The 17,314-nt window shown below is 42.3% G+C and overlaps 1 long non-coding RNA gene across 1 annotated transcript; it reads right to left on the bottom strand.

Moving 5' to 3' along the window:
• Positions 1-308: 308 nt before the first annotated feature.
• Positions 309-3,787, bottom strand: LOC125485840. The gene is made up of 3 exons (XR_007264539.1): positions 3,738-3,787; positions 1,395-1,565; positions 309-645 (listed from the first exon to the last, which is right to left on the bottom strand). It is a non-coding gene; the product is annotated as an uncharacterized LOC125485840 (long non-coding RNA).
• Between the last annotated feature and the right edge of the window lie 13,527 nt (positions 3,788-17,314).

The raw sequence follows: 17,314 nt of genomic DNA, 5'->3' as shown, positions 1-17,314 counted from the left end.
TGCTCATATTACTTTTGGAACAATCTTACAGACTCATTCTCCCAGAAGAGAACCCTGTTTGCAATTGAGCATAAGTCAGAAAGTTGAGTTCATGATATTTTAAAGTATCTCATCCTCTCTACTTGGAATGCAATACTTTGGAATTGCTCTTGTTCTTTGTCACATCAAGCCACTAAAGTCTATATCTATAAATACATCTGTTGGATCCCAGAATGCATATTAGTGTACCTGCCAGAAAATGAGCCAAAGATTTTCAGTTCAGATAAAAGGGGTATTTTGTTCTGTATGTTATATTTTATTTCGTAATATCAGTGGCTTGGGGAGAATTCAACAAACACTTAAGCACTTCTTAATGGAGAGGTGGAAAGGAAGGGGAGTTGTTGCCTGAGGTCTGGGACCTAGAAACACGATGAACAGAGAGATGCAACTGTTATAGGAAGATTTTTACTCTGTTTTCTGCCCGGTAGCCAGGCCAATTTTCTGCCCTCTCAGGTGGGCATAATGCGTCCTGCAGCACTATTCCAGAATAGATCAAGGACATTCCAACTTTCATTCCACAACCATCATCACTAAAACAAGTAAATTCGGTCTTGATCACATTTTTCTTTGTGGGATCTTGCTGTGCACAGCTTGCTGCCTCATTTCCTACATTACAAAAGGGAAAACATTTTGAAAGTACTTTGTTAGTGTAAGGGATTTGCTATTACCTGTGATTGTGAAAGGCATTATACGGATAAAAATCTTGCCAAGAATCTTGACAAGGATATAATATCTGTCATTGGAAGCTCACCTTATAGAAAAACATGATCTCTATTCTACTAGACTAAGATGCAGCATATTGACACTTACTGAAGGAAGAAATATGAATCACAGATATAAGTGACCTAAAGGCTAAGTTCAGCTCACAGAATTTGTTACTTTAATACAAAAGTTGAAGTGTGGAAGGTAGTATTAAAACATTCCTCAACAGGTAAAACTGTTGCCATCAACCAAGTGTAGAGAAGTGGGAGGCATGTCTGTCAATTGTAAGCTTAACAGGTTTCCTTTTGGCAATAAATTGGCAGGATTCTAGATTCCTCTGTTACACGCAAACAATTTAAGTGCCTTTCATAGTTGTCAGAGTGATGTGAAAAATGGCCTTTGATTGGAACAGATTTCAAATACACATTATAATTTTTAATAAGACACTGATGAAAGAATTATGTGAATTTCCATGCTGCATTTCCTTAGTAATATTGCTCAAATTCTGGAATGCTTTATCAAAATAAAAATCGAACTGTTGATGTACCTGAGAGATATAGGTAAGTTCACACAACAGTTGATGACTATATATGAATGTGTAGCAGCATCCAAATATAAAAAGAATAATAATGTTAAAAAAGTCTCTCAGGTACCATTAGTTATGCTGGAATAAAATCTTTGGCTCTTCTCTCTGCTGGCAGTTCTCATCTCCTCGGGTCAGGCTCCTCACGTATTCAGTTCTTTGCCAGTGCTAGCAGTGATTTGGAGGTTTGCTTCATCAAATGCAATTAAATGAGCCCCTCGATAGTTCTTCTGGGGCTACGCTGTGCAAATGTTAGAAAATTGGATGAACAATTAATCAATTGATATTTTGAATTTTGAAATTCAGTCAGCTCAGATGAATTCCATATCAATGGTAGAAGATCATTAAGAGAGCTTAAATAAATCAGAATCTGTTGGAAATACTCAGAAGGTAGTATCAGGAGAAAATGACCTCACTAGATGATGAGAAATGCTGCATACTTTGCACAGCATTAAGACCCCAAATTGCACAGGCAATAGGCTTAGAGCCTATTTTACACAGTATGAGTACAAGGATCCTGAATCAATACAATGTGGAACACATTTGCAATGCAGAACAAGCAGGGCCATCACACAAGTCATGGAGGACCCTTCAGCCTCCCTTTCCCCCGTATGCAGAAAGAATTCAATGCCATGCATTAGAATTTCTAGGCTAAAACACCCATTATTTTGTGGTTAATTTGTCATGGACTATGGCTTTTGAAATGGAAAATGAGGTAATTGACCCAAGTGATCACACAATTGTATTTACGATCAGATTATTGCATAATTTTCACATACCAGAATTGTTTTGTAATTTTGATTTATGATGAAGTGACATGAGATTTCACCACTTCATAAATGGAGCTGATCGAATTACAAAGTTTCAGAAGGTAGTTGCAAAGTTCTATTGAAGTACAATTCATGTACAAATGTTCATTGTTCAGAAATTATGGATTTGATGTTATGCCACAGGATGTGAAGAGTTAACATATTGGTCTACGACATCTGTCTTGACTATTTTAGCTTTGTAAATAAAAGGCTTCATCATATGGGGAAATGATGGCCTTGTGGTTACAATCAGTGGTCTATTAATCCAGAGACCCAGCTAATGTTTTGGGCACATAGGTTCAAATCTGGTTTGGCAGATGGTGGAAATTGAATCCAATAAAAGTCTGGAATTAAGAGTCTAATGATGGCCATGAAACTGCTGTCAGTTGTTGGAACTAGTCCATCTGCTTCACTAATCCCTTTTAGGGAAGGAAATCTGCTTGTCCACATGTGACTCTAGACCCACAGCACGATGGTTGACATTTAACTGCCTTATGGGGTAATTAAGGATGGGCAATAAATGCTGGCCTGGCTAGTAAGGCCCACATACCATGAATGAACAAAAATAATTTGCTAAATTAATGGGAGAATATACCTTGCATTTATATAGCACCTTGCATAACCACTGGATGTCTCAAAGTGCTTTACAGCCAATGAAGCACGTTTGAAGTGTAGTCAATGGTGAAATTTGGAAAATGTGGCAGCCAAATAGGATGCAGCAAACTCCCACAACAGCAATGCGTTAATGACCAGATGGTTTAGTTTAGAGGTGCTGATTGAGAGATAAACATCGTCCGGGACACTTTGGATAAGTTCTTTATATCTGGCGCTTCCAGCACAAAATAAAGAGATTTTTTTATGTCTGTATGAGCATCTGAAAGATGATACTACCAGCAGTTCAATACTCCCTCTGTACTGCATTGCAATGTCAACCTAGACTCAAATACTGAGGTTGGATTTGAACACAAAATCTTTCGATTCAGAGCTGAGTCACAGATGTTTTGTTCATACGCCTGTGCTTGTTTTAAGGTCCATTACTCAGGTGTTGGTATTCTCAGTTTCATCAAATAATTTTACCATCATCACGAACAATTTAATGAAGAAAAGGTCTGCCAAAATTTCAATCCAAACTCAGAAAGTCCTGAACAACTTCTGGCTGATATGGAGCAAATAACATGTGTACCACACAACTGTCAAATAATGAACAGCCTCCATAAGAGAGAATCTAAGCATAACCCTTTGTCAATTAATGGCATTACCATCACTGACTTCCTCATTATCAACAGTGACCCGAAGCTGAAATGGATCAGCCACATTAATACTGTGGTTACAAAAGCACATAAGTTGCTGGGAATTCTGTATAAAGTAACTCACTCCCTGTCTCCCCAGTCCCTGTTCATCACCTACCAGGCACAAGTAAGAAGTGAGATAGGATATTCTCCACTTGGCAGGATGAGTGAAACTCTGACAACTCTCAAGAAACGCAACACTAACCAGAACAAAGCAACCCCATTTACCACCTGGAACATCCGTTACTTCAAGCACCATTGCACAGTGACAGCAGTGTATACCACTGATGGAATGTACTGCAGCAACTAACTCACCAAGGCTCTTTGGACAGCACCTTCCAAACATATGCCTCTGCCATCTAAAAGGACAAGGGCAGCAGATGCATGGGTGCACCACCACTTGCAAGTTCTCCTTCAAGCCACACCCCATCCTGGCTTAGAAACTGCAACCTCATTCCTTCAGTGTTGCTGGAACTCCCATCCTGACAGCATTGTGGGTGGATCTACACCCAGTGAATTGCAGCAGTTCAGGAAATCAGCTCTGGACTACCTTCTCCAGGGTAGGTAGACATGGATGATAAATGCCAATCTAGGTAGCAATATCAACAGAGTGGTGTTCTCAAGAATAAATATTAAAGAAATTCAAGTAGGGCTCCGTCTTGAAGAATCAATTGATTTTCAATTTTTATCTGCTATGCTTTTTGTTATTGAAGTAGACACTAATTATAGTGATTAAGGAAGTATTAACGTGGAATGCAGTAAACGTTGATGGACAACAAGTTAATTGTGATAACAAAAGCAAAACAGGTAAAACAACTATTTCATCGTCACTAGTTTATTGCTTGTGATAAATGCTGAATAATCGCCAGCGATAGCCAGATAACCGTTAGACCATAAGATATAGGAGCAGAACTGGGTACAATAAGAACATTTTCAGTATGTAAACGTACCTACTAGAAAAGAAGCAAAACTTGACCTTCTGTTGGGAAATAAGGTAGGGCAAGTGACTAAGGTGTCAGTGGAGGAGCACTTTGGGGCCAGTGATCACAATTCTATTGGTTTTAAAATCACTACATAAAAGGATAGACCTGATCTAAAAGTTAAAGTTCGAAATTACAGCAAGGTCAATTTTGACGGTATTAGGCAAGAACTTTCAAAAGTTGATTGGGGGAGGCTATTTGCAGGTAAACTGATTGTTGGAGAGTGGGAGGCCTTCAAAAATGAGACAGCAGGAGTCCAGAGGCAATATGTTCTTGTTAGTGAGAAGGGAAAAGCAGGTAGGTGTGGGGAATGCTAGATGACTAGAGAAATTGAGGCTCTGGTCAAGAAAAAGCAGGAGGCATATGGTATCTGGAGACAGCTGGGATTGAGTGAATCCTTGAGGAATACAAGGGCAGTAGAAGTATACTCAAGCAGGAAATTGGGAGGGCAAAAAGGGGACATGAGATAGCTTTGGCAAATAGGGTTAAGGTGAATCCAAAGAGATTCTACAAATACATTAAGGACAATAGAGTAACTAGGAAGAGAATAGGCTCCCTTAAAGATCAATAAGGCCGTCTATGTGTGGAACTGCAGGAATTGGGTGTGATACTAAATGAGTATTTTGCATCAGTACTTACTGTGGAGAAGGATAGGGAAGCCAAAGAACTCGGAGAAATAAATAGTGATACCTCGAAAGTGTCCAAGAATAAAGAGGAGGAGGTACTAGATGTCTTAAAACGCATAAACGTGGATAAATCCCTGGTACCTGATCAGGTTGACCCTAAAATTTTGTGCGAAGCTACTGAAGTGGTTACTGGGCCCCTTACTGAGATATTTGTCTCATCAATAGCCATGGGTGAGGTGCCAGAAGACTGGAGGGCAGCTAATGTGGTGCCATTATTTAAGAAAGGTGATGAGGTAAAGCTAAGGAACTGTAGACCGGTAACCCTAACTTCACTGGTGGGTAAGTTGTTACAGGGGATTCTGAGGGACAGGATTTACATGTATTTGGAAAAGCAAAGACTGATTAGGGATAGTCAACATGGCTTTGTGCATGGGAAATCATGTCACATAAACTTGATAGAATTTTTTGAATAAGTGATGAAGAGGATTGATGAGGGCAGAACGATGGGCGTTGTCTATATGGACTTCAGCAAGGCATTCGACAAGGTTCCACACGGTAGATTGATTAACAATGTTAGATCACGTGGAATCCAGGGAGTGCTAACCATTTGGATACAAAAGTGACTTGAAGGTAGGAGACAGCGGGTGGTGGTGGAGGGTTGTTTTTCGGTCTGGAAGCCTGCGCTGTAAGGATCAGTGTTGGGTCCACTGCTTTCTGTCATTTGTATAAATGATTTGGATGTGAATATAGGAGGAATGGTTAGTAAGTCTACAGATGACACCAAGATTAGTAATGTAGTGGACAACAAACAATGTTACCTCAGAGTACAACGGGACCTTGATCCCTTGGGCCAATGGGCAAAAGAGTGGCAGATGGAGTTTAATTTAGACAAGTGTGAGGTGTTGCATTTTGGAAAGGCAAATCAGGGCAGGACTTATACACTTAATGGTAGGAACCTGGGCAGTGCTGCCCAGCAAAGAGACCTTGGGGTACAAGTTCATATTTTCTTGAAGGTGGAATTGCAGGTAGGCAGGGTGGTGAAGAAGACATTTGGTACACTTTCCCTTATTGGTCAGTATGTTGAGCTGTAGAGTCGGGATGTCATGTTGTGGCTGTTCAGGACATTGGTTAGACCACTTTTGGAATACTGCATTCAATTCTGGTCTCCCTGCTATAGAAAAAATGTTGTTAAACTTGAAAGGGTGCACAAAAGATTTACAAGGATGTTGCCATGTTAGGAGGGTTTGAGCTACAGGGAGAAGGTGAATAGGCTGGGACTATTTTCCCTGGAGTGCCAGAGGCTGAGGAGTTACCTTATAGAGATTTATAAAATCATGAAGGGTAAGAATAGGGTGAATAGCTAAGGTCTTTTTCCCAGGGTAGGGTAGTCCTAAACTAGAGGGCATAGGTTTAAAGTGAGAGGAGAAAGATTTAAAAAGGACCTAAGGGGCAACTTTTTCATGCAGATGGTGGTGCTTGTGTAGGATAATTTGCCAGAGAACTTGATGGAGACTGGTAAATAAGAACATTTAAAAGGCATCTGGATGGGTACATGAATAGGAAGGGTTTCGAGGGATAAGGTCAAATGCAGGCAAATGGGTCTAGATCAATTAAGATATCTGGTCAGTATGGACGAGTTGGACTGAAGGGTCTGTTTCCATGCTGTACATTTCGATGATTCTCTGACTCCAGGCCTTTCAGCGTGTCTGCTCTGCCATTCAGTTATGGCTGATATGTTTCTCAACCCATTCTCCTGGCTTTTCCTGTAACCTTTGATCCCCGTACTATCTCTGTCTTAAATACACTCAATGAATTGGCCTCTACAGCCCTCTGCAGCAATGTGTTCCACAGGTTAACTACCCTCAGGCTGAAACATTCCTCCTCATTTCAGTTCTAAAGGTCGTCCTTTCACTTTGAGGCTGTGCCCTCGGGTCCTGGTCTCTCCTAATAGTGAAAATATCTTCTCCATGTCCACTCTATGCAGGCCTCTCAGTATTTCATAATTTTCAATGAGATCCACCCCCCATCCTTCCAAACTCCATTAAGAACCAACCCAGAGTCCTCAATTGCTCCTCATATGACAAGCCCATCATGCCTGGCATCATTCTTTTAAACTTCCTCTTCACCCCATGCAACACCAGCACCTTACATATGGGGTCCAAAACTGCCTACAATATTCCAAATGCAGTTTGACCAGAGCCTTTTACAGCCTCAGCAGAATATCTCTGCTCCTGTACTCTGGCCCTCTTGAAATGAATGCTAATTGCATATGCTTGCCAATTGGCCAAATGAACCTGCATGTTAACCTTAAGAGAATCCTGAATCAGGACTCCCAAGTCCCTTTGTGCTTCAGATTTCTGAAGTCTTTCCTCATAAGAAAACAGCCTACACTTCTAATCTTCCTACCAAAGTACATAACCTTCCACACATTGTATTCCATCTGCCACTTCTTTGCCCACTCTCCTACCCTGTCCAAGGCCTTCTTCAGCCTTCCTGCTTCCTTAACACTATCTGTCCCTCCACCAATCTTTGTGTCATCTGCAAACTTAGCAACAACACCCTCAGTTCCTTCATCCAGATTGCTAATGTATGATGGGAATAGTTGTGCTCCAACACTGAACTCTGCAGAGCTCCACCAATCACTGGCTGCCATCCTGAAAAAGACCCCTTTATCCTCATTCACTACCTTCTGCCAGTCAGCCAATCCTCTATCCATGCCAGTACCTTGCCCTAACATTATGGGCTCTCATTTTATTTAGCAGCCTCCTGTGTAGCACCTAGTCAAATGCTTTTAGAAATCCAAACAGATTGTGTCCACTGGATGTTTGTTTTCTAATTTGCTCATTGCCTTCTCAAAGGATTCTAAGAGATTTATCAGGCATGACCTCCCCTTGACAAAGCCATCTTGACCCAGGCCTATTTTACCATGCATTTCCAAGTGCTCTGCAATTTCATCCTTAATAATGCACTCCAATATCTTGCCAATGACCGAGTTCAGGCCAACTGGTCCCATAGTTTCCTGTCTTCTGCCTCCTTTCCTTCTTAAACAGGAATGTTACATTAGCCATTTTCCAGTCCTTTAAGACCCTCCGTGACTCCATTGATTCCTGAAAGATTACAACCAATGCCTGTCCTCAGCTATCTCCTTTGGAGCTTCGGGATTTGGTCCATCTGGTCCGGTTGATTTATTAACCTTCAGAGCTTTTAGCTTCCCCAGCATCTCCTCTTTATTGATAGCCACTACACTCACTCTGTCCCCTGCTGCTCTTGAAGTTCTGGTATGCTGCTGGTGTTTTCCACTGCGAAAACTGATGCAAAGTCCCTATCCTGTTCCTCCGCCATTTCTTTGCTCATTAAACATTATCAGTTATGATTATATCATGAGATGAACTGGATACAGAATTACATTGGTGAAGAGATGAATCATAGGCATTTAGGGGTCAGAAGGAAGCTATTTAGGTGTTCGTTATTTAATTGAGATTGTCTGCCCTGAAACCATTTCTGAGCTCTTGATCCTATTCTTCAATATTCCTCTTTTTCAAACACTCTTCCAATTGCCTTTTAAATAACGTTACAGTCTCTGTCGCAACGAAAACCTGAGCAACAGATTTTTTTGATTCATTTGGAATGTTTATTTCTAATTAATCCCTTCATTCTTCCTGTGGTGCATTTCCTCTTCATAATGATTCAAACTGCTCAGCCAATGAAAACTTCCTACAAAGCAGAAAATCTCCAATCAACCTCCAAAAAAATTCAACACATTCCTGGCAGGAAGCTAATCAACATTTGACATATGCATTCTATGGTTAAAATGATGAATAATTCCAAGATTTGCTCATAAGTTGTAAACTGAGTTGGATATCCAAATTTTAAAATTGGTATAGCGTATAGGGAAAAAGGGGAAAGAGAAAGAACGTCGCTGATAGGCTGGACAACTAGGAATATTGAGTGACAAATCATTTCCTGTTGCAGATCAAAAGAAGGAGTAAGGTAAATGACTGGAGGAGGTGGGAATTGCAGAATAGCTGCCATCTTGAATGCACAGTAAGGGAAATAAGAAAGATAAAAAGCAACGTAGCATCAAATAAAATGCACTCTGAGGTTAAGAACATAGAACAGTACAGCACAGTACAGGCCCTTCGGCCCACAATGTTGTGCCAGACTTTTACCCTAATCCTATCTAACCTCCACCCCTACCTTATATTATCATTCTTATGCCTATCTAATAGCCGCTTAAAGGCCCCTAATGAGGCCGACTCCATTACCCTCTCCGGCAATGCATTCCACGCCCCTACTACTCTCTGAGTAAAGAGCCTACCTCTGACGTCTCCCCTATATCTACCTCCACTCACTTTAAAACTATGCCCCCTCGTAATAGCTACTTCCACCCTAGGAAAAAGACTCTGGCTGTCCACTCTACCTATACCTCTGATCACTTTGTACACCTCTATGAAGTCACCTCTCATCCTTCGTCGTTCTAAAGAGAAAAGCCCTAGCTCTTTCAACCTTTCCTCATAAGACCTGGTTCTGGTTTCTAAAATGATTGAACTCGGCCCTGAGCGCAAGAAGGTTGTCAAGTGCCCAATCAAATGACGATGTGGGGCTCCTTGAGTTTGCTTTGCGCTTCATTGGAACACTGTGGTAGGGCAAGGGTATAAGGTCAGAGTGGGACCCAAGTGGAGAAATAACATGATCAGCAAAGGGAGCTCAGGGGCAACTTGTGGACTGAATGGATGAGTTCTCCAAAGTGGTAGCTGAGCCAATGTTTAATCTCCCCTGTTTAGTGGAGGTTCTGTTGTAAGTAATGAACATAGGACAACTATTCCTCACTTAGCAGTGCTAGTGTGTTTGTGGGAAATGGCATGTGAAGTGGAATGTGCTAAACAGAAATTACTTGCCCATAAAGAGCCACGTATTAATAGGGGTTTACAGTCTTGCAATTTTTACAAACCTATTGGCCGCCTTGAACCAAACAGGTTCCAAAATCCTCTTTGCACTTTCTAATCTTACAACCAACTACTACTGTTACCACAGTGCTTACTGCTCTTTATGCTTACCCCTGCTCAGCACTACCCACCTCCCGCTTGCCTGTTTGTTGCTTCCCTACCTTCCCATTTTTCCGATCTTTCTTTACTCCTTTTCAGTCACTGCCCCATCTTGCCTACTGAACCCTCTCCTGATCCACTCTTGCTATTCCTCTTCTGAGTCAATGCTATGTGCGAGGTAGTAGGAGAAAGGCAGTGGATGAGATGGAAAGAGAGGTGGCGAGGGGGACCAATGAGAAGGCTAGGAGTGGACAGTAGAAAAGGGCACAAGGGGTATCAGGAGAGAGAAGTGGCAAACAGAAGGGGTAAGAGTGTTGGGCCATAAAAACAGGAAAGAGTGAGAGACTCAGCAGACAGAATTTGAAGGGAGGAAGGAGGTTGAGAAAGGAAAGTGAGAGGAATTGGAAAGGTCAGAAGAAAGAATGAGGGCATTGGGTGAGAAGGCAGGTGAAGTCGCAGAAAGTGGGTAAAGCAGCAAACTGAGCATGTGCAGTTCCAACAAAGTTCTTGACACACACTCAGTAACTCTACAAAAATGAAAATGGAGGACAAGTTCAATAGTCTACAAACCACGCTAAAATGAAAAAGTGCAATTAGATAGCACTTTAGACGCGTGATATCTCTCTGATAAATTGAAATAAATAATAGTAAATCCCTGGTTCACTTGGAAAGAGTGTTGGGAGGCTTAGACAGTGAGAAGGGAGAAGATAAAAGAACAGCCTTGCAACTTCTACTTTTGCATAGAGAGGTGTCATAGGAATTGGAGGGATTAGTTGAGAATCATTGAGGAGTTGATGCAGGTGCTGTTGTTCGGAAAGGTCCCTTTGGAAGCTAGTTTGGGCAGGCTGGGATGATGATGTATTTGGTGATGACATCACAGTAAATGCAGCAGAAATGATCTATTAAAATACCCAGTAAGGAGGGATTTGAAGCAGCTCATGATGGTTGAAACTGGCATTTACTAGAAAGAGTGACCACATCCTTTTATGAGGTGTCCTATGGAAAGCCCTGAGATTTCAATGAGATGCTAAGAAATAGGAACAGGAGTAGGCCATGTGGCTTCACCACTCAATAGGATCATGACTGATATAATTATCCTTATGTTCACTTTCCTGCATTTTACCCATAACCCTTGATTGCCTTACCTATCAAAAATCTATCTATCTCACCCTTAAATATACACAATGATGCTACCCCCACAGCTTTCTGTGGCAAGGAGTTCCAAAGACTCACAATCATCTGAGAGAAGAAATTCCTCTTCATCACAGTCATAAATTGGCACCCCTTAATTCTAAAGCTATGGTCTCTGGTCCTAGACTCTTCCCATGATGGGAAAATTCCTTTCAGCATTTACCCGGTCAAGTCCCTGAGGAATCGTAAATGTTTCTTTTAATGTTCATTCATGAGACATGGATGTTGTTGATTAGCCAATGCTAATTGCCCTGGAGAAGGTAATCTTAAGTAGCCTCCTCCAACCAGTCCATGTGGTGTAAGTATTTGCACAGTGCTGTTAGGCACAGTGCTCTAGGATTTTGATCCAGGTGACCGTAAAAAAAGTGGTGATATAGTTCCAGGATAGTCTGTGACTTTGCAGGGAACTTGCACATGATTGTTCACATGCATCTGCTGTGCTTCTCGCTGGTAGAGGTCACAGCTTTGGAAGGTGCAGTTGAAAGAGCCTTGGATGGTACACACTGTTATCCCTCTGTGCTGATGGTGTTGATTATTGAGTGGTTTTGGAGCTGCACTCATCTAGACAAGCCCTGACTTGTACCTTGTAGATGGTGAAGAGGCTTTGGTGCGCTAGAAATTGAATTACTTGCTGCAGAATACCCCAACCTCTGCCCTAATCTTGCAGCCACAGTATTTAGGTGACTAGTCCACTTCAGTTTCGGATCTCCCCACGATCTTTAAAGTGGTGTATTCAGAGATCGATTATTGAATTCTGTCTTGTTGGAGATGATGTTTGCCTCCCACTTGTTTAGCATGAATGTTACTTGCCACTTTTTAACTCAAGCCTCGATGTTGCCTGGGTTGTCTACTTGAGAACACAGACAGACAGCTTCAATGTCTCTAGGCATTCTCTTTTATCAACTGTTCAGTCTGACAGCTATTGAATGACATTCCTTCATGTCTTCACCCTTTCCTCCCAGTCATTCCCTCTACATCTTCTTCAAACAATTCACAATTTACACACTCACTGTGGCTGTGGGCATGAGTGACTCAGCTGAAAAGTAAGACTCATAAAAATAGAAACTCGTTTCACAGGGGAAGAGGGTGGATTTCTGGAACTGCATGTGTCATTTAAAACTCTGCATGACACAAGGAGAATATTCATCATCATCGATGCATTTTGTATGTTATGTATTATTGCATCTTTCATTATTCCACAAAACATGCTTTTAACATTCTTTAAAATTTATGGGCGGGATGTGGTTGCCACTGACCAAACCAGCATTGATTGTCCATCCCTAATTGCCCAGAGGGCAGTTAGTTGTCAATCACATTGCTATGGAGTTATGTCTAGGCCAGTCCAGGTAAGGCCGCAGTTTCCTACCCTAAAGGACATTAATGAACCAGATAGGCTTTTCCAACAATTGGCAATGGCTTTATGGTTATCATTAGACTCATAATTCCCGATTTTTTCATATTGAATTCAAATTTCACCATCTGCTAAGGCAGGATTTGAACCTGGGTCCCAAGAACATTACCAGGGTCCCTGGATTAATAGTTTAGAGATAATATCCTGAGCCCATCACCTCCCCAGTCACAGAATGCGTAATTTACATGATGTGATATATAGTACTTCTTTGATGGAATCTAAAATTGAGCTAATGCTGTTGCTGGTGAAATAAAACAAAAGAATAAATTTTTCAAGTTGAAGTCCTGTTAAAGTAAAAACAACGATCTGTGGATGTTGATGATCTGAAACAGAAACGGAAAATGCTGGAGAAAGCCAGCAGGTCTGACAGCATCTGTGGAGAGAGAAACAGAGTTAACATGTTGAGACCCTTTGTCAGACTTATGAAGAACTTCTTCTTAAAAGAGTCGCGAGACTCAAAATGCTAACTCTGTTTCTCTCTCCACAGATCCTGCCAGTCGTTCTGAGTTTCTCCAACAATTTCTGTTTTTGTTCCTGTAAGGGTTTGCCAGTTCATTTCACAATAACTGGGATTCTGTGTTGGGCTGAGCAAGTTAGGGTTGCAAACTCTGAGTGGAGGTAACACAGAAGTATTCATCATGTGATCATCAGCCTTGCACCCCCCATCCACTTTGATATATCAGAATTCAAATGTGTTAACAACTTTTAATATAACTCCATAAATCACGTCTATTAATCCATTAACCCTCTAATTCGTGGTTATAATATTAACTGCAGATTTCCATGTACTAGCAGCCGCCATTCAAACTAATTCAGGGGCTCGCTACCGTATCAGACTACAATCACGTCAATTTGCAGTTACACCCCACTTGAAAGTGCACTCATGCATAATGTGCTATGTAAACAACCCCATTTAAACAAGACCGACATTCCACTCAAAGGTGCAGTCAGGCATGATGGCTAACAAAACTGCGCAGACACTACAGGATGGAACCTTTTTGCACCCCCACACCAAAAACAGTGTTATTTGATATTAAAATCCAACTGATTAGCTGCTATTACCAAGTCATTTATCTTCTCCCTCCAGCTAGAGTAACTCCAAGTATCAGTCAAAGGTGTTAATTGGATAGCCCTGCAGATTTTTCCTGTATATTATGTAACCAGGTACTTGTCCCAAGTTTTTATTCAACATGTATATAAAATGTTACCCCACTAATAAAACTAACAAACGCTATGCAGTGTATGTAAGCAATCTTTAACCTACTAATAAAACTAACGGCGCTATGTCCAGACCCACGCGAGCTTGAATGAATGAATAAATGAAATTGACAGCATTACTACAACAGGTGTGACCACGAAACCGAATGAATGAATGATAGTAAATAGAACCCACAGATGGATGCAACCATGAAACTAACTAGACATGACTAACACCGTTTGAATTATGCAAAAACAAACCAGACAGACATTCTAATCTCATTAAGATAACCATTAACACTCAACAATAACTGATAACATTTAGCACATGTTTAAACCATCTCTGATTTCCTGCAAAACAGTGTTTGTACAATATCTACTGCTTAACACTCAAGTGTTAGAATGTTAATGTATGCTTGAATTCTGTATAAAATGGCTGCTTTTGAGCTATGATTTTGGGGATTCTATTTCGCCTTACACCATGCTGCTGTGAATGTGCAATAAAGAGGCTATTTTCGCCACTCACTGATCCTAATCGTCTGGTTCTTTGAACGTGATCTCACAACTTGGCGTAGTCGGCAGGATGCTGGGGACACTGTCAAACCTGACCGGTCACGGTCACTAGCAGGAGATAAACAGCACCCTTCTCTGTCGTGATCTAGTCCCTGAAAGCATCTCGTGAGTGAGCTATCATTTCAGATCCCCCGCACCTAGAGCTAGAAGGCTCAAACTCGGCCGAAACAGGTCTAGGACAAGGTGTCCATGGCAAGAAATTGTCTACGGCGCGTGATTTCGGGTAGTCATGTGTGAACCCAGTAAGCTGTCTACAACCTCCAAAGGCGGGCTTGCCCCCCGCCGACATAACAGAGGACAAAATGCTGCGGCAGCTATTCCAGTACTTTGAAGTACAATTTTCGTTAGAGGAGACTCTAACCAGAATACAGCGGAAATATAATGTTTCAAAAGGACAGTGGTCCCTGGAGGACATGAAATGGGTCTGGGGAAAAACCAGCCAACAGAAGAACAAAGACAGAGTTAAATGGTCCCTCACACTGATGGCACAACTCTGCCAAAGAAATGAAATCATGACCCGGTCAGCTCATGACCGAGAAATAAATAAATTCAAAGAACAGGTAAAAGCCTTGCACGAGCAACTAAGAAGGAGAGATCCAAATGAGAGGAGACCGAAGTTAAAAACCAGGAGCTTGTACAGGAGAACAGGAAACTGAAAGATGAACTGACAGTTATGTCAGTTTCTCCCCTGGCTCCAAAACCAACCACCCGTGAATCCAGGAAGTGATTGAACGAAACAAAGCTATAGCTCTTAAAACTGAGGAATCCTCGGGCAGCGACAGTGACGAAGACTATACACCCCTAACACCCTTTTTACGGCCCCTTAAAACCAAAAAAGTAAAAATTGAGAAAGGCAAAGATGAGAGGACGGCAGGGGGGGAGATGTTCCGGTGAGGCAGACCGAAAACCACATTGTACATGTGCCTGCGACCCCTGAGAACATTGACAGGTGGTCTAAAGAAATGCCTCATCCAAAGAAAGGGCAGATGAAAACCTGGGAAAGCCTAGACCGGTTAATGGAAATATACCTGCTCCATTCCTGCAGAGGGAAGAATTAAAGGACCACCCCATCTGGGCGAAAGACAAAGATGATTGCCGGTTGCTCAAAATGGGACCTACAACCTTTACAGGGATACCCCCACCTTGCACCAAACAGTATCCCATCAGCCCGACGTCAATTACAGGAACGCTCCCAATAATTCAAAGACTAGAGGAAAGGGGAATCCTGGTTAAAACACACAGCGCCGTGGAAGCCCAGAGTAATGTCCTGGCAGGTCAGGTGGCTAAAAAAGCTGCCTCCAATCACTCCTGCCAAGAGCCTGAGGCGCACGTCTGACGGGTCAAGACTTGGACAACAAATCAAGATCTGCAAACCATGCAGAGTGAGTGTGCCCGAAAGGAAAAATGGGACTGGATTGAGAATGGACTCAAGTTATGTGAAAACGGAATTTGGAGGCACCGAGAGTCTAATCGCCCAATTGCACCCATTGCCCTGATGCCATATCTGGCACAACAACTTCACTCCTGGGGACATTTGGGACCGGAACAAATGGCAGCCCAATTCCAGTGCAGCTGGTGGGGACGAGGCTTTAAAAGATATGCTTAGACCATAGTAGACCGCTATCTCACTTGCCTCAAGAACAACCCGGGGACCAGAGTGCAAGTGCCCCAACTGAGAGCACCAGCAGCCCCCCAGGGCCGTTACAGGGTGACTATTTCTCGCTGCCACGCTGTCAAGGATATTGGGATGTCCTGGTCATTATGCATAGGTTCTCCAGATGGGTAGAAGCTGCACCCGCAAGAAAGGCCACAGCCACCCACACAGCCAAGGTACTGTGTAGGGACTACATACCCCGGTGGGGACTACCCCACAGCATCAACTCAGACCAGGGGACCCATTTCACAGGAACAGTGTGCCCGGAGTTCTGCAGATTATTAAGAATTGACTGGAATTTTCACTGCCCCTATCATCCTCAATCATCATGGCAGGTGGAAAGGATGAACCAGACCCTGAAACAAAGGCTGGCTGAGTACCACCAGGAAGGGATGCCCTGGCCACAGGCATTACCAATAGTCCTGTGTAGTGTCAGGGCTACTCCCAACAAAACAAAAGGCCTGAGCCTGTTCGAAATAGTGACAGGCAGGCCAATGCCCTTACCCGGGACAACAGACCTGCGAAAGGCTGATTGTCATCTCATGAGCGATGCCCTAATGTCCTACTGTCAGGCACTAACCGATACTGTAAGTTCTGCTTCCTCACAGGTATCGGCTTCCTGGACGGACCCGCCAGAGGGAGGGCATGACATCATACCAGGCGAGTGGGTACTCGTGAAGAAGGTCCACAGGAACCATTGGATATGAAGTGAGAGGGACCATGCCAAGTACAACTAATCACCCAGTCAGCTGTCAAGGTTCAGGGAAAGAAAGCCTGGATTCACGCCTCACTTGTCAAATGGACATCTTGCTAAGTAGAAGAAGCAGAGACTGAATAACTACTATGGCTGATTCCCAAGCTGCTATCTATACCTCTGCAGTCTCGTTCAATATCTAAGAGCCCCAGTGGTACCTTTAATGTTATTAGGTGATTCTCTTCGAGAGGTCTCAGTAGAATCAAAGGGGGGACTGATATATCAGAATTCAAATGTGTTAACAACTTTTAATATAACTCCATAAATCATGCCTATTAATCCATTAACCCACCAATCCGTGGTTATAATACTAACTGCAGATTTCTATGTACTAGCCAGCCCCCATTCAAACTAATTCAGGAGTTCGCTGTCATATCAGGTTACACCCTACTTGAAAGTGCACTCATGCATAACGTGCTATGTAAACAACCCCATTTAAACAAGACCGACATTCCACTCAA

Source organism: Rhincodon typus, chromosome 23 (genome assembly GCF_021869965.1).
Source record: "Rhincodon typus isolate 14 chromosome 23, sRhiTyp1.1, whole genome shotgun sequence".
NCBI classification, from domain to species: Eukaryota; Metazoa; Chordata; class Chondrichthyes; order Orectolobiformes; family Rhincodontidae; genus Rhincodon; species Rhincodon typus.
The sequence above is the reverse complement of the archived record's forward strand: the minus strand, read 5'-3'. Positions and strand labels throughout refer to the sequence as shown.